Here is an 18799-nt window from a genome sequence, read left to right as displayed (position 1 = left end):
TGTGCGGGAGATGCAGTGCGCATGCTCCCTCTGAGTCGCCTCAGGCGACGGCGCTGAGGGCGGCCTAGGGTTCTTTCAGTGGCGGGCGTCCCTGCTGGTTGGCTCTGCTCCTCTGCCGCAGCCCCGTTTGGCCCCGGGGGCCCAATGCTGTGGTCCTCGCGATCGCTGGCTGGGCGGTGGGGCCCTCACCCCAGCTCCCCTCCCCCAACTCCGTCGCCCCGCCCCCGCTGGGCTGGGCGGCCGGGTCTGGGGCCGAGCGGAGCGGGGTGAGTATTCCCACAGTTTTTGCCCGCAGAGTCTTCTTCCCCGCTCTCTTGCTCGCCCGGGCGTCACACAACTCCTGAGATAGGGGGGAAGGGAGGGCGGGGGGTGGGCGGGAAACAGCCCAGCCCTGAACAGAAGGGCGGGGACGCGGGGCTCCCGCCAGTGAAATGCAGGCCTGGTCACGGTGGAACCGCGGTGTGGGGACGAGCTGCCCCCGGGTCTGGACCCCACTCCTGGGCCACTATCGTGACCTTACCCTCTACTTAGGTAGTTCCTACCCCGGGTTTAAAGCCAGTCCCCATTTAGAATGTCTTTGCCTTCTAATCTTGAAACAAAGGATATAAATGTACTGGTATTCCATTAGTCAAGTATTATTTAACCTGAAGGAATTATTATTCTTTAAGTAGTAGGAATTTTTCTTCCAAGTAACCTGTCTACTCATAGTATCTAAAATGATGACTGGGAGATGGGCGGGATAAAGGAATGTTAGTTACCTGATTTATAGAGCCAACCTTTTATGATAAACATCCTCTAAAAGGCAAAAGGATCGCTACACTGTCTTTTCAAAGTAGAACCTTGTCTAATAGGCCCACCTGTTAGAGACTCAATTATCTAGGGAACTATACTTTTGCTTGACATAGTATTGATTAGGGCCCAGGCTTTGCAGTTACTTTTTTTTTTGTCTAATGGAGATGCAAATTACTTCTGACTGGGAGAAAAAAAAATTATGCTGAAGGTTATAGTTTTATTGCCCTATTTCCAAGATTTTTAAAAATAATTTTTACCATTCAGCTTGTTACTTCATTATGAATTCAGTAAGTCTTTGCCACGGGCTCACTTTGTATGAATCGTGTTTATAACGTTTCAAAAATTACACTTTGACAATGGCCTCACTCTTTAGTAGTAAAAACATACTTTAAAGAATTGGAAAGCATAGGCCCTGAGTAGTACTCCACCTATCCTTGCTTCTGAAGGGTCAAATATGGACAAAATAGGACAGTTACAAAATGAGCTTTTAAGTTTCTGAGAATGATAAGCAACCCCTTAGGAAAAACAAGTAGGTTAAAGTTTATATAAGTAATTTCTTTAAGACGGCTTGATTTAATAATTGATATCTTTGAAGCCTAGAGATGTGTTCAGTTAGTTCAGTTGCTCAGTCGTGTTGGACTCTGCAACCCCATAACTGCAGCACGCCAGGCCTTCCTGTCCATCACCAACTCCTGGAGTCTATACAAACCCACCTCCATTGAGTCGGTGAGGCCATCCAGCCATCTCATCTTCTGTCGTCCCCTTCTCCTCCTGCCCTCAATCTTTCCCAGCATCAGGGTCTTTTACAATGAGTCAGCTTTAGCGATGTGTTAGGGACCCTAGAGGGAGTGTTTGAGACATAAACATTATCAGGGAAACTTAATAACAACAAAATGTCCTAGAGATTGTTTGGTGATTAACAAGTGTCTTCAGGGGCCATATTTCTGGGTATAAAACAATTGGAAAATAGGGGATGGAAGCTAAATCCTACCTAAAAACATCCAAATTAGGGAAAGGCTGCTGAAAATTATGCAGAACCCAAGGGTCATCTAATGTAACTGGCACCCGAGGCCTTAAAGTGCTTGATTGTGTAGGTTTACAGGACCCAGAAAGAATATTTACTAATATGAATTTAGCTTCAAAGTTAGGGTTAGTTCACATCACTGTTGTATAATAGCTTTTGGAAAAAACTAATCATCTCTTTTGAGTTCAAGAATTTATAGTTTCCTTTTGTTTACTGTTTCAAATAGAATCTCTCTATAGAGTTTTAAGTAGATTTAGAAACTGCACCACCCGCCCTCCACATATACATACAAACACCCCAGTATTCCAGTATTCCTTAATCTACATTCTCTACTTAGGCTCTTTACCTGTCTACTCTGCCTCATTTCAGCCTGTTCCTAGATTCACTCATCATCATTTTTTGTAGTAGCTCTGCCTTTCAGTATCCTTTTATAATTCAAGGATTACCTGAAACGTAATTACTCTAGAGCAGAAGCTCTGATTCCACACTGACTGCCTTAGGTCAAATTGCCACATTTAACAGCTGGTACCTTGGACAAATTACTTAACCTCTCTATCCCAATTTCTTCATCTATAAAATGAAGAAAATCATAGTAACTACCTCATAGGATTGCTATGAGGATGTAACAAGCTAATATGGTTTTTAATTCATAGGGTGGCTCAATGGTAAAGAATCCGCCTACAGTGGAGGAGACTTGAGTGTGATCCCTGGGTCAGGAAGATCCCCTGAAGGAAATGGCAGCGGACTCCATTATGCTTGCATGGGAAATTCCATGGACAGAGGAGCCTGGTGGGCTACAGTTTGTGGGATTGCAAAGAGTCAGACACAACTGAGTGACTAAATAACAACAACAAACTGTACATAATATAAAAACATACAAAACAAAGATAAATGAGAGTTGTGAAAAAATGAGACGTGAATACAAAGATGAGGTTGGGGTATATTGGGTGTGTGCGTGCTCAGTTGTGTCTGACTCTTTGTGTCCATGGACTGTTGCACTCTAGGCTCCTCTGTCCATAGAATTCTACAGGCAAGAATACCAGCAGGGGTTGCCATTTCTTCCTCCAGATGGAGTGTATTATACTCAAATATATAGTGGTGGTATATAGACTAAGTTCTGAGCTTCATGATGGTCATTGAAAAGAAGGAAACATATCACTTGCTGAGGAAAAACACAGCTTCCTTGGATGTATTTAGTGAGTGAAATGTATATTGTGATAACAGATACACATTCAAAAACATACAAAGAAGCCCTAGGGTTAAGTTCATCAGACTTTGTTAAGCCTAACCTGCTTCTCATTTTTTCTCAAAGAGGGCTCAGTTCAGTTCAGTTGCTCAGTCATCTCCAATCCTTTGCAGCTCCATGGACTGCAGCACGCCATGCTCCTCTGTCCATCACCAACTCCTGGAGCTTACTCAAACTCATGTCTATTGAGTCAGTGATGCCATCCAACCATCTCATCCTCTGTCATCCCCTTTTCCTCCTGTCTTCGGTCTTTCCCAGCATCAGGATCTCTTCCAATGAGTCCGTTTTTCACATCAAGTGGCCAAAGTATTGGAGTTTCAGCTTCAGCTTCAGTTCTTCCAATGAATATTCAGGACTGATTTCCTTTAGGATGGACTGGTTTGATTTCCTTTGCAGTCCAAGGGACACTCAAAGAGTCTTCTCCAACACCACAGTTCAAAAGCATCAGTTCTTCGGTGCTCAGCTTTATGGTCCAACTCTTACATCCATACATGACTACTGAAAAAACCGTAGCTTTGACTAGATGGACCTTTGTTGGCTTAACCACCATTTTTATGGAACTGTTCTGTACATTGCAGAATGCTTATTATACTTGGTCTTTGAGCACTAAATGGCAATAGCAGACTGCATTGCTGCATGCCCCACCCCACCTCTTTGTTACAATCCAGTATGATCCTACTCATTTCCAAACAACCCCTTCAAGGGTGGTTCTTCCTGATGTTGGGAGCCATTGGACCTTATTTGTCTTACTTTATGCAACCTATGCTTCATCTACTGCCATTTTTTTTTTTTTTAAACTTAGCACATTCTTTTCAGGTCCTGTCTTGCTGGAGCTATTCCATCTTTTGACATACTTTTGTTTCCACTTGGTAGGCTCTTATTCAAGTTCAAAATTCAGTTCCAAGTTTTCCAGATTCCCTTTTTCTAGAGTCTTCTCTGATTTTCCCAGAAAAATTTTGATACTTTTTCCTCTGAGGACCTACATACATAGCAAGTGCTAAGATATTGTAGGTGCTGAGTGAATGAATGAAAATCTTGTAGAAATAAGAAGGCATGTTAATCTAGTCTTTAATTAAGACTTTGCAAAATGAAATGTCCAACTGTTTTTTATTTTTTTTGAAAAAGTAATGACACTTGGTAATATATTTTAAAAACACATTGCTCTGTCGTGAATTCAGACCCTAGAGCAGTGCTGAGTCTGGAACCTCTGAAATAGTGTTGATCTCTTTGCATATCTTTGGCCAAGTTCATAAGCTTTTAGTTCCTGATTCTGGTCCAATTAGGATATGTGTTGATGAGTTAGTGCTACAAGTCCCACTATTCAAAGGCAGCAAAAGAATTTGAGCTGGTGTATCAGTTCACATCTTCATTGGAGGAATAATTTCTCTCACATGTATGCAGAGAAGTCTTGTTTTATGTAAAAACATGATAATCTTATAAAAGTAATGACACTAGTATCAGAAAGGTTAGATGTCATACAAATCTATTGTTTGAATGGGAAAAGATCCAATTTATGAGTAGGCTTAAAAGTTTAGTTGAAGAAAGGGGCTATTAAGAGATAGATATGTAAATTCATTTCAAAGTTTGAATTTTTTTAGTATTTTTACTTAGAATATACAGCATGCTTAACTCTGTTATAAGGTTATGTGTGTGTGTGTGTTTGTGTTAGTTACTTAGTCGTGTCTGACTCTTTGCAACCCCATAGACTGTAGCCCCACCAGCCTCCTTGTCCATGGGATTCTCCAAGCAAGAACACTGGAGTGGGTTGCCATTTCCTTCTCTAAAAGGAACTGTAGAAAGAAAGTGAAGTCGCTCAGTCGTGTCCAACTCTTTGTGACCCCATGGACTGTAGCCTGCCAGGCTCCCCCATCCATGGAATTTTCCAGGCAAGAGTACTGGAATGGGTTGCCATTTCCTTCTCCTATAACATGTGAAGTTATAAGTCACAAGTCCTCAGCTGTTTAAACATTGCTCTGTCATCTCTGGTGGAAGAGATGGCTGTCGCTACACTGATTTTTGTTCTTTTGGAGGCAAACTGTTTTTTTTTTTTCCTGTCTGCATTTTTGTTTTCCTTTTTGTTCTTTAAATAAATTCCATAAACTACCTCTAGGCATAGGTTTCTTTCCAGCATTTTTCTCAAACATAGTGAATCCACTCAATTTATGGGTTTAAATCTTTTTAATCTTTCTTTTACTCAGCTCAGGAAAAAATTTTCAGTTGTATGTTTGCTTATGATTTCAGTTCAGAAATGCCAGTTATTTGTAGGTTGGATCTATGTTCTTTGTCCTTCCTAGCAATCAATATGCATTGTTTTCTTCTTGGTCCTTTTTCTTCTGTGTTTAGAGATCATCTCATGTGTATATGTTAAAATGTTAATGAGATTTTTTTCCTCCAGCTTCTGTACTTCTTTTTTTTGCCTTTTGTATTGAACTTGTCTCTTATTATGTGTTTGAATTCCCTCCTAGTTTATTCTTCTTCAGTTTCCTTTTTAATCTTAGCTGTTGTTTTCCCTCTCATTTCCTGCTTTTCAAAGACGTTTTTTTATTTGCCCTTTTCCTTTTTCAATTGGAGAAGGAACGGGCAACCCACTCTGGTACTCTTGCCTGGAGAATCTCATGGATGGAGAAGCCTGGTAGGCTACATTCCATGGGTTGCCGTGTCAGACACGACTGCGTGATTTCACTCACTCAGTCACTCACTTTTTCAACTGGGAAAGTAAAGGGGTAATTTCTGAGTTTTTCCTTCTGTTTCCTAATGTAAGCCCATGAGAGGAACAAGCCTTCTTCTTTATGGCAGTGCTCCTTTTTCTTATGGTGCGCAAGCTTCAGCTGAGCCCTGTGCTGTTAGTAAGCTTTTTGGTTTTCTTAGTTTGACAGAAGAGGGACTTCTGTAGGGATGGTGTTGCTCATATTTGTCAGCCTGAGTAGGCTTCTTGCATCCCTGCACTATACTTAGATGCTGGAGGACTCTTCTTTTCAGTATTGGGTTGGAGAGCATGTTGATAGATACAACCCAGTTTATGAAGGATAGGTCTCTCTGCACTCAGGAGAGGCCTTTCCTATTATTCAATCTTTCAGGCCTGCGTCTTTAATGAGGGGAATATTTTGGTGTAATTTGGAATGATGTATTGTTTTTGAGTGTTTTGGGAGGGGAAAGAGTAAGTGGTGTGATACAGTTTTTCTGAGGACTCCTTCTGTTCCCATAACCACCTGTTGCTGACTTTACATAACTGTACACAGGTCTCTACAGGCTTCACCTTCCATTTCTGGTCATGGACATTGTATCATTGAGAGATAATGGTCTTGAAAGAGAATTACCAATGGGTATTGGAAGCCAGCTGTGGCATTTGTCAGTTTCTGTGGTGTAAATATTCCCGTTGTGGTTAATTTCAAGCTGTCAACTTGATATCAACTAGCTCCCCAACTCCTGAAAACTTAACAGTTGATTCTCTGATACAGTCTAGCTCCCTCATACCACTACATAAAGTTTCTCTGAAGGAAGTGCTCCTTAGGTGCTTGGAATATGAGGGAGGCTTGAGGAAAGAAAGCAGTCTCATGAATTCTGTCCTCAGCTCCACGCTGTGGGGGCGCTGCAGGCTCTTTTTTTTTCTGAAGGAAATATAGAATTGAGAAGAACTGGATGCCTTCTTGAGGTCTTCCCTGTAGCTCAAATGGTAAAGAGTTTGCCTGCAATGCAGGAGACCAGGGTTCTATCCCTGGGTTGGAAAGATCCTCTGGAGAAGAAGGGAATGGCAATCCACTCCAGTATTCTTGCCCGGAGAATCCCCTGGACAGAGGAGACTGGTGGGCTACAGTCCGTGGGGTCGCAAAGAGTCGGACACGACTGAGCAACTAACACTAGATGCCTTCTTAGCCTCTTCCTAATTGGACCTTTTGATGCAGAGGCCATAGCAAGCATCAGCTACCAATAAAGCTACCCATGTCCCTCAATTCCAGTTTAGGTACAGTGCATTATCCCATTTAAACTTTGATTTGGGATGTGTGTTTCTGTGGGAAGGGAAAGAGGGAGTGCTGAGTTTGCTGGTCAACTGCTGTCAAGCCTGAACTAGCTTCCTCTCTTTTTCTGCTTCCTGTGCATTTTATTGGGCCTCTCTGGTGGCTCAGATGGTAAAGAATCCACCTGCAGTGCAGGAGACCTGGGTTCGATCCCTGGATTGGGAAGATCCCCCGGAGGAGGGCATGGCAACCCACTCCAGTATTCTTGCCTGGAGAATCCCCATAGACAGAGGAGCCTGGCAGGCTGCAGTCCATGGGTCACAAAGAGTTGGACACAACTGAGCGACTAAGCACACAACACAGTGCTATTTATTGGATTACTGGGATCATGCCTGCTGTGCCTCGCCCAAGTTGCCACATGCCTTGAAATCCAGGGCCATTAATATCCCTATTAAAACAATCTGTCTTTTGTCTTGGTGTTCTAGCATGAACCCTCAAAAGTATCCCTAGTGCTAATTACAAATGCTTGTTTGGGGGCCTTCAGAATTGGGTGATGTTTCTTGTCTGGGCCTAGGATTCTACATTTAAATTTATACCCTGGGTGCTTCTTTACTCTCAAAAATTTGAGGGCCACTACCCAGGGACCCTGCTAGGTAAATAATTAACTAATTTAAATTAATTCCAGCCAAATTCATATAAAGATAATAGGTTGAGTTCACTTCCCCAATTGAATGCATTTTTAAGGAAAGAATCTAAATCTCCAGTTAAAATGTAGAATTGCTCCAGGGAGGGACAAGGACAGAGGAAGTTGCCTACTGTTATTAGTTATAAATGATCTTTAATGTTTCAAAGTATGCATATTATGTTCTGTGATAATCACATTTTTGTAAATGATCTGAAGTTCTGGGGAAATTTATATTTCTTAAAATGTTTTAGTCTTATTATGATTCTGATATACACTGATTTATAGATTCATTAAAAGAAATATCTCTGACCCAAAAAACAAAACCAAAAATCCCTAAAACAGAGAATCAGTTACCCACACATTAGATTAGAAAATCTCATTAAAATATGTGGAGAGCCCCATGTGGAGAGAAGTGAAAGAATTGTTTTTAAAATTAAAAAGAATTATTTGAACAATGATTATATACACAGTGTTAGAATTCATTGGGGTTACTTTTCTGAAAAGATAATATTTAATAGCAGCTCTTTGGATGACTCATCGGAAAAGACCCTGATGCTGGGAAAGATTGAAGGCAGGAGGAGAAGGGGCCGACAGAGGATGAGGTGGTTGGATGGCATCACCGACTCAATGGACATGAGTTTGAGTAAGCTCTGGGAGTTGGTGATGGACAGGGAGGCCTGGTGTGCTGCAGTCCATGGGGTTGCAAAGAGTTGGACACAACTGAGCAACTGAACTGAACTGAACTGAATAGCAGCAGAATAAGTTTTTTCACACTGTCTAGTTTAGGGCTAACACATAGTTTAGAAAGACTGCTTTCACTTGGTGAGGAAAAAAATTATTCTACCTTTCCAATCTTTAGCCTCTATTTGAGCACTTAAAATAAGGTTTTGATTGTTTGAGTTCAAAACAAACAGCTGTTCAGCAAGAGTGGAACTCAAGCAAAATAGATGTACTCACATTTGACACAGAAGAGTTTTGACTTATTTCTAACTTTTCCTTGTAGTAAGAGATGAGAGTTTCATTGTTTAGGATAGATGAGAATTGGAACTTGTCTTTTACTGATAGTTCATCTGAATTCTGTTTTTACCTCTGGTCTGAAGATAGCTTAAGTCTGGAAACATAGGCAGTTCACAAGCCTCAGGTTTTCCATGTGCAAAATAAGGGTTATTCTTGCCATTATTGCTTAATAAGTTGCAGTTGTGGTTATTTCTATTTTTGACCGTAATTCCAACCTTCTTATAGTTCTACGATTGTAATTTTTGTCCCTACTAGACTGTGAACCTGGTAAACGGCCAGTGTGTTACAATTTGAAAAGTACATCTAAAAATGTTGATTGTATTTTATTTTCATTTTTAATGAGTTGAAATATTCTTACTTGAGCAAAGAGGTAATAATTACTCAGTGATATTTCATTATACCATATTATGATGATTTGAATTGAGATGAATATCATTTTAATATAATATAGTTCCTAATTTTATAATCAAGCCATAAGTGTTTTTTTTTTTTATTATATGTAACATCCTTGAGCAAAGCCTAGTCCTTAGATAATTTTTAAAAGTATTCAACCAAAAATTAATTAGTGCTTTGATGTTCAGTCATCTTGCTAGTGGCACAGTGCTGTTAATTAGATAAACTATGGCTATTGAGTGAAATTTTATGTTTTGACTAACATTTTGAATAGTTCAGTAAACCTCAAGTAACTGGAGGGCTTAGGGAATGGAGTGTTTTTATTTAGTTCAATTTTGTTATTAAGTAGGAGTTTGTTTGGAATTTATAAAATGTTCCAAAATATTTTAGTATTCTTTATGAATTAAGTTCAATTTTTCTTTGATTTAGTATTTCTTAGTATATGTCATGGTCATCATACAGTTGGAAAAATTATTTCTGTAACTGCTTTGTTTTAGTCTTCCTATTCTCATTCTGTATCCTCTTCCTAAGTGATCAGATGTGTTCTGTTATCTGTGAAATGTTGATTGAGAATTAATATTCCTAGCTCAGATTTCTCTTTCCTCCTGAGTTCCAGACTCAAAATGCCTGTTAGATCTCTTTGCTTGGGTACTGCACAGACATTTCAAACTCAAACTCAGAGGTGCTACATTAAACCCATCTCGCTTCCCAAACCTGCTTTTCCTCCAGGGATCTGCTTCAGTCCGTCAGGTATGTGTGTGCTCAGTTGCTCAGTTATGTCTGACTCTGTGCAACTCCACAGACTACAGCCCACCAGGCTTCTCTGTCCATGGAGTTTTCAGGCAAGAATATTGGAGTGGGTTGCTGTCTCCTCCCCCAGGGGATCTTCCTGACCCAGGAATTGAACCTGCGTCTCCTGCATTGGCAGGCGGGTTCTTTACCGCTGTGCTACCTAGGCAGAGACTACCACTTAAGGCGAAGAGCTAAGACTGTTTCTTGAACCTTTTCTCCCACCAATTGCTTACATACCGAGCCCAGCCAAGTGTTGTACTGAGGATATTACACTCTCAAAATGTCTTTTGAATCTGTCCCTCTTCCACCCTACTGCCAAGTCTTTGTTTAATACTATTGTGTCTCTCCTGAATCATTTTGAAAGTGAAAGTGAAGTCGCTTAATCATGTCGGACTCTTTGTGACCCCATGGACTATAGCTTACCAGGCAAGAATACTGGAGTGGGTTGCCATTGCCTTCTCCAGGGGATCTTTCTGACCCAGGGATCGAACCCAGGTCTCCCACATTGTAGGCAGACGCTTTACCGTCTGAGCTACCAGGAAAGCCCTGAATCATTTTAAGAACCTTTTAACTGATCTGTGTCCAGTCAGATTAGATCTGTATTCTCCTTTGGAAGCCAGAATGCTTATCTGATCGGTTTACTCCCACTTTCAAAACCTTTTGAGCCCTCAGGCTACAAGGCCCTCTTCATCAGCTGTAGTTTTCTTTTTTTTTTAAAATTAATTAATTAATTAATTTTTTATTTTACTTTACAATTCTGTATTGGTTTTGCCATACATTGACATGAATCCACCACAGGTGTACACGTCAGTACCCTTTCTCTACCTCTAATTCAGTTACACAAGAGTTTTTCAGTTACAAGAACTTCTTGGGTTTTTGTACATTCTGTTTCCTTTACCTCCTCCTTTTGCTAAGTTAGCTTCTGTTCTTCCTTTTACAGACTTTTTAGATGTCACTTTCTCAATTTATATGTGCACTGAAACAGCTTGTTAACCAGAATTTTGCATGTAAACTGGAGATCTCACTTATATCCTTGAAACATTTGACTGCCTTCATTGAAGCCCCTGCAGCTTATCGACTCTACTGTACTTATATTCCTGTACTTGGTGCTTTCTCTTCCCAAACCTGTTCTCCCACTGTTGCCCTGTTCCTCTCAGATTTTCCATGGTGACCTCAGGAGCACACATCCACAGTTAAAAAACCAACCAGCAAACAAAAAACCTAAACCCTTCATCCATTATTTCCTTTATTATGTTCCGTGGAGTAAGGTGTTAAAAAATGTTACCAAGAAAAGGAATTTTGTGGTCAAAAGAGTTGGGAAACCCTGAGTTATTAGTTTCCTCACACAGTGTGTGTTATGAATCTCCAGGGTGGGAGTGGCACGTGGATATAGTGTTTCTACACGTATCTTAATGTGATGTTAACATCTGCGCAGGTTAGTGCTTCCACCAAGTTGTTTTCAAGGAAACGACTTATAAACAACAGCAAAAAAACCAAAAACCCTCTTTGAATGGAAGCTGCTTTTTCTTCCACCCTGCAAGGCTCAGGGTATTGAGATTGCTGGTAACCCCCACTTCTGCAGAGCCAATTTTAGGTTACTTCTTCAGCATCATGGAAATAGTCCTGCTACTTTGAGGCTCATGAAATTCAGCTCTACCAGATACGACAGGGTAGTCTTTTTTTCTCACATGCTCTTCTGTAATCACTGGTAGTGGCTGCCTTGAGCGCCATCTTGAGAAGGAATCCAAGGCTGTGTTCTCGCTATCATAAACAAATGGTCTTGGCGTTGTATACTACGCTTACCATCTCTGTGTTACTTACCACCTCTGTGCTCTGCTGTCTTCTACCATTTGCCCGTTGTCATTTCTAAATCTCTTAGTTGAACTTCCATATTTTTAAAAGAGCTCTCTGTTCCTGATAGCTCTCATAATAATCCTAAGTGACTTAAGTGTCTGTGTGGAAGACAGCAAACATTATGTCTTATAGTTTTTTAAACTTCCTGAGCTCCAGTGACCTTCCTTTCCAAGCTACTTTGTATATTTAACTTCCGTGGCCGCAGCTGAGACCATCTCAAGTTCTAAGTCTCATAGTCTTCCCGTTCTTTCATTTCCCTCCTTTCACTGCAGTTGTTCTTCACCATCTTTCATATGTAACATTTCTTGATACTGCCATATTTTCTCAGCCCCTTCTCAGCATCTTTTCTTTTTTTTACATAATCTGGACCTTTGAACTGTTGTTCTCAATAGCATATTCTGTTCCTTCTTTTACCCTTATCCTTTCACTGACTCAGCCAGCAAAACTCAGCTTTATGTGTAGTCAGTGCAACCCTCTCTGCTGGTTCTGACAAGGGGAACTGAGCTGAGCACTGCTGAAGGCAACCACAGTCCTCATAGAATGCTGTACTACAAATTCAGGCTCCCAACCTGTGCTGGGCCTTCCCTTGTGTCTGCTCATCTTTAAATGCTGTCCTCTCATCTTCTTCACTAGCAATTCCTAATCTATACTTGCTTCCTCAAACGCCTCACTGTCCTCTACCCCTGTATCTGAAAATCTTGTGATCATCAGACTTTGTCTTCCTTAATATTCATCCTCAAATGCCTTTCCTCCAATTGCAAGGAGTGTCGTGTTACTCATATCCATCCTCCGGTACTGATGACTATATCTCCTCCCAGCCCCTTTAGGATATTGCTTCATCAGTCACTTTCTCTATTTGGTATTTTCAACTTTTCCCTCTCTCCACACCCTTTGTTCGGCTTAAACATATATTCTTATCTCCTTTCTTAGGAAAAACAATATCCTCCCTTAAGCCTACGTACTGCTTCGGTTACATTTGTATCTACTTTCCAATCAAATTTTTTGAAAAGTAGTCTACAAATTTTTTGCTTATTTCTGCATGTGTAGTTTTTTCCTCAGCCCATCACAGCCTGCTTTCTCTACCATTGCTAAAACTGCTCAATAAAGCATCAATGACTGCTTCGTTTTCAAGCTCCATACATGTTTTCGGCCCTTTTCTTAATGGGTCTCTCTTTTCTTTTGACAGTGTTGGTTCTTTGTTAGTTATTCTCTACTCCCTTGAAAGCTTTATTCCCTGGCTCTGTGGCATTGCTCTTCCTGGTATCTCCTAATGCCTCATTCCTTATTCTTTAGCTCTTGTGTTTATTCTTCTACCTCTATAGGTCCCTTAAGTGCTGCTGCTCTGAAGGTTTCTTTCTCAACCCACTGCTCTTTTCACTATGCAGAGAGGTTCCTAACTTTTTGGTTAAGACTCTTCAAGAAATCTGTTGAAAATTCTAGAATCTTTCCTTTTCAAAATATAGGTAGGAGTATACATACACAATTTAGTGTAAAATTTCATAATCCACCAGAAGCCATATTAAGAATCTGCCATATGCATTCCAGCTTGCAATATTTACTCTCATAGTTTCATTTGTCTCTTTAAAACAAATGAATTTCAGATCTTTTAAGTTCATCTTGGCCTCTCTCCATTATTTAAGATATGTATTCTTTCTGCGGGGCTTCTGCATGGTGGCTCAGTCGTAGAGAATCTGCCTGCAGTGCAGGAGATATGGAGACACAGGTTCGATCCCTAGGTCGGGAAGATCCCCTGGAGCAGGGACTGGCAACCCACTCCAGTAATCTTGCCCAGAAAGTCCCATAGACAGAGGAACCTGGTGGGCTACGGTCTAATAGGGTCACAAGAGAGTCAGACATGACTCAGCAACTAAAACAACAATTCTTTCTGCTCCCTTTCATTGCCTGGGTTTAGCTCCTCATGACCTGTCATAGACCTCTGTAACAGCTTCTAACTCTCCTCCCTGCCCTCAAGCTGTGCCCTTTAGATACATACACCATGGAATGTGAAAGTGAAAGTTGCTCAGTTGTGTCTGACTTTTTGAGACCCCATGGACTATAGAGTCTATGGAATTCTCTAGGCCAGAGTACTGGAGTGGGTAGCCTTTCCCTTTTCCAGGGGATCTTCCCAACCCAAAGATTGAACCCAGGTCTCCCACATTGCAGGCGAATTCTTTACCAGCTGAGCCACAAGGGAAGCCTAACCACCAATACTATTCTGACTTTTCAGCTCCAGCTTCTGATTCTCTGTTTCCTGTGGAAATGGTTCAAACTCTAGCGTGGCACACAAGCCTCCTGTCAGGAAGTTCATTACTATTCTATCTAGTATCTTTGAGGCCCTTCCCATCCATTTCTGCTCCATTAGTGAGTGCAGACAGATTTAACTTGCGTAGGATTTGACTATCTCTACCATCCCTTACTCTCTGCCTATCTCTTTAAAACAAAATATTTTTATTTGTTTATTTGGTTGTGCTGGGTCTTAGTTGTGACATGCAGGATCTTTTTTCAGTTGCAACAAGTAGGATCTAGTTTCCTGACCAGGAATCAAACCCAGGCCCCTTGCATTGGGAATGCAGAGTCTTAGCCACTGGACCACCAGGGAAGTCCCTCTTCGTATATTTACCTTATCATGTTGGTGGCATCAAACTTGCAGTTCTTTACACCCTTCCTTATTTGGTTCACACCATCCTCCCTGTGTGGACCACTCTTCCAATCCCTGGGATTCACTCACTGACAGTTACCCTGCAAAAACTCCTGCATACTTTACAGATTCAACTCCACTCCCACCCCACACTTTCCCACACCTTCTCCTCTTTGTTAGGGACTCTTCTTGTGCCTACCATAATCTGTGCGTTGCTCCATTGTATACTTTAACTTGAAGTCCTTTTTTCTAGTGCTATCAGAATTGAGAGGTGAGCTCTTAATTGAAAAGTTTGATGAAAGCTAGAATTAGAAAAATTATACTTATGTACTTAAAACATTTTATTTCAACTTAAAACATATAAATATATTCATTTGCCAGTTTTCCCATGTATTACCAAGGCATTTTCTTTGAATATGGGTACTTGATTGGAATTCATTGTTTATTCTTAATTATACTGAATGTGGAATGCATTCTCTAAATTTCTAGTTTGGGTTTAAAAGAAAGAACATAAGCCACTTGTGCAACAGTCTGAATGCAGAATCCTTGGTTTGTATGATTTTTTCCCCCTCAGTCAGTCTTTTCAGTTGTATTGCCTATAAGTAGTTCAATAGTATATATTTTCATATAAAGACTTGCCTTTATCATCTTTCCAAGTCTTTATAAAGTCTACATCATAGAAATTATAGTTATCTTTTTTTTACTTACATTTTACTGATTTGGTTTGTGTTGCATTAAAGAAGGCTTCCCTGGTGGCTCAGAGGTTAAAGCTTCTGCCTCCAATGTGGGGGACCCGGGTTCGATCCCTGGGTCGGGAAGACCCCCTGGAGAAGGAAATGGCAACCCACTCCAGTATTCTTGCCTGATAGGCTACAGTTCATGGGGTCGCAAAGAGTCAAACATGACTGAGCGACTTCACTTAGCCACTCACTTAAAGTATGTATTTATGATACATGAATGTGGTTTGTGAACTTTACACTCAACTGATAGGAGCAGAGACGCTTCATAATAAGCATGCTGTAGTCAGTGTTTTATAGAGGGAGTAGAATTGTGTCATTTAATCTGGCAGTTTGAGTGGTGCTTGGTTAAGAAAGTTTCTACTGTAATTATTGTTACTGGTTATCTCCTTCATTGTAAGATAAGTTCTTATAGGGCAAGGATTATATATTTTTTCATTTTTGTGTATCTAACCTTTGTCTATGCATGGTGCCTACTATTAGTAGAAATTCGATATGTATATATTGGATGAATGAACAAATTCTTATGTAGGTCATAGTAAATTTGAATAATCAGAAAGAACGCTGTACTGGGAATCAGCTAGTATAGATAGATCTTTGGCCCTGGAGTCACACTGGGGTTTGAAGCTTTCTTCATTTGTATCTTTGAGTTTTCTTCATTTATATTCTTGGGATTCCCTGGTGGCTCAGTGGTAAAGAATCCACCTGCCAATGCAGGAGATGCAGGTTCGATCCCTGGTTCTGGAAGATCCCCTGGAGAAGGAAATGGCAACCCACTCCAGTATTTTTGCCTGGAAAATACCATGGACATGGTACCCTGGTGGGCGACAGTCTGTGGGGTTGCAAAAAAGTTGGATATGACTGACTGACTAAACAACAACTACATTCTTGAACAGATTACTTTCCCTTTTTCTTTTGAGGAATGAGGATAGCAACAGCTGTTGGGTTGTGTGAGGATTAAGTGGGAATGTGAAGTGTCCAGCATAAGTACCTAACATAGTAAGCAGTTACCAAGTGCTAAATTGTCTGATGGTGCTGATCACTAACAAAGAAAATGTGGGCATTCACTTGGTCCAGCTTTTCTCATTAGGAGACTTGAACTATATAATCTGTGAGTTTCCTTTCAGATGCTCTAAAGTTTTCTTTCTATAACCAGTATTTCATGTTTTGGACAGATTTATGTAACAAATAAATGGATAATCCTTGATTTGTCACATTTGCTGAATCAATTAAGTAGATAATTAGGTGATCATAACCTTACACCTTGTGAAACAGTTACTTTAGGCTTTGAAACATCATTTGTTAGTGAGTTGAACTTGAATAAAGTGGAAAGAATGGCCCCGCTACACTAATCACTGTCATGCTGTTTATATAAGACCTCAAACAAGAGATGGCAAGAGTGAATGTCGACATTCTAGGAATCAGCGAACTAAAATGGACTGGAATGGGTGAATTTAACTCAGATGACCATTATATCTACTACTGTGGGCAGGAATCCCTCAGAAGAAATGGAGTAGCCATCATGGTCAACAAAAGAGTCTGAAATGCAGTACTTGGATGCAATCTCAAAAACGACAGAATGATCTCTGTTCGTCTCCAAGGCAAACCATTCAGTATCACAGTTATCCAAGTCTATGCCCCAACCACTAACGCTGAAGAAGCTGAAGTTGAACAGTTTTATGAAGACCTACAAGACCTTTTAGAACTAACACCCCAAAAAGATGTCCTTTTCATTATAGGGGACTGGAATGCAAAAGTAGGAAGTCAAGAAACACCTGGAATAACAGGCAAATTTGGCCTTGGAATGTGAAATGAAGCAGGGCAAAGACTAATAGAGTTTTGCCAAGCAAATGCACTGGTCATAGCAAACACCCTCTTCCAACAACACAAGAGAAGACTCTACACATGGACATCCCCAGATGGTCAACACCGAAATCAGATTGATTACATTCTTTGCAGCCAAAGATGGAGAAGCTCTATACAGTCAACAAAAACAAGACCAGGAGCTGACTGTGGCTCAAATCATGAACTCCTTATTGCCAAATTCAGACTCAAATTGAAGAAAGTAGGGAAAACCGCTAGACCATTCAGGTAAATCAAATTCCTTATGATTATAAAGTGGAAGTGAGAAATAGATTTAAGGGCCTAGATCTGATAGATAGAGTGCTTGATGAACTCTGGAATGAGGTTCGTGACATTGTACAGGAGACAGGGATCAAGACCATCCCCATGGAAAAGAAATGCAAAAAAGCAAAATGGCTGTCTGGGGAGGCCTTACAAATAGCTGTGAAAAGAAGAGAGGCGAAAAGCAAAGGAGAAAAGGAAAGATTTAAACATCTGAATGCAGAGTTCCAGAGACTAGCAAGAAGAGATAAGAAAGCCTTCTTCAGCGATCAATGCAAAGAAATAGAGGAAAACAACAGAATAGGAAAGACTAGAGATCTCTTCAAGAAAATTAGAGATACCAAGGGAACATTTCATGTGAAGATGGGCTCGATAAAGGACAGAAATGGTCTGGACCTAACAGAAGCAGAAGATATTAAGAAGAGGTGGCAAGAATACACAGAAGAACTGTACAAACTAGAGCTTCATGACCCAGATAATCATGATGGTGTGATCACTAATCTAGAGCCAGACATCCTGGAATGTGAAGTCAAGTGGGCCTTGGAAAGCATCACTACAAACAAAGCTAGTGGAGGTGATGGAATTCCAGTTGAGCTGTTTCAAATCCTGAAAGATGATGCTGTGAAAGTGCTGCACTCAATATGCCAGCAAATTTGGAAAACTCAGCAGTGGCCACAGGACTGGAAAAGGTCAGTTTTCATTCCAATCCCAAAGAAAGGCAATGCCAAAGAATGCTCAAACTACCGCACAGTTGCACTCATCTCACATGCTACTAAAGTAATGCTCAAAATTCTCCGAGCCAGGCTTCAGCAATACATGAACCGTGAATTTCCTGATGTTCAAGCTGGTTTTAGAAAAGGCAGAGGAACCAAGGATCAAATTGCCAACATCCGCTGGATCATGGAAAAAGCAAGAGAGTTCCAGAAAAACATGTATTTCTGCTTTATTGACTATGCCAAAGCCTTTGACTGTGTGGGTCACAATAAACTGTGGAAAATTCTGAGAGAGATGGGACTACCAGACCACCTGACCTGCCTCTTGAGAAACCTATATGCAGGTCAGGAAGCAACAGTTAGAACTGGACATGGAACAACAGACTGGTTCCAAATAGGAAAAGGAGTACGTCAAGGCTGTATGTTGTCACCCTGCTTATTTAACTTATATGCAGAGTACATCATTAGAAACGCTGGACTGGAAGAAACACAAGCTGGAATCAAGATTGCCGGGAGAAATATCAATAACCTCAGATATGCAGATGACACCATGCTTATGGCAGAAAGTGAAGAGGAGCTAAAAAGCCTCTTGATGAAAGTGAAAGTGGAGAGTGAAAAAGTTGGCCTAAAGCTCAACATTCAGAAAACGAAATCATGACATCCGGTCCCATCACTTCATGGGAAATAGACGGGAAAACAGTGGAAACAGTGTCAGACTTTATTTTGGGGGGCTCCAAAATCACTGCAGATGGTGATTGCAGCCATGAAATTAAAAGACGCTTACTCCTTGAAGGAAAAGTTATGAGCAACCTAGATAGTATATTCAAA

General features: G+C 40.7%; 1 protein-coding gene across 1 annotated transcript in view; it reads left to right on the top strand.

Moving 5' to 3' along the window:
* The first annotated feature begins 200 nt into the window (after positions 1-200).
* ATG10 (autophagy related 10) overlaps positions 201-18799 on the top strand; it is a 266281-nt gene continuing 247682 nt past the window's right edge. Inside the window, exon 1 of the mRNA XM_040239430.1 lies at positions 201-266. The gene's annotated coding sequence lies outside the window, so the exon portion shown is untranslated. The remainder of the gene's footprint in view (positions 267-18799) is intronic.

Source organism: Oryx dammah, unplaced genomic scaffold, assembly GCF_014754425.2.
Source record: "Oryx dammah isolate SB20612 unplaced genomic scaffold, SCBI_Odam_1.1 HiC_scaffold_5, whole genome shotgun sequence".
NCBI lineage: Eukaryota > Metazoa > Chordata > Mammalia > Artiodactyla > Bovidae > Oryx > Oryx dammah.
Note: the sequence above shows the minus strand (reverse complement) of the source record. Positions and strands in the feature narration are given on the sequence as shown.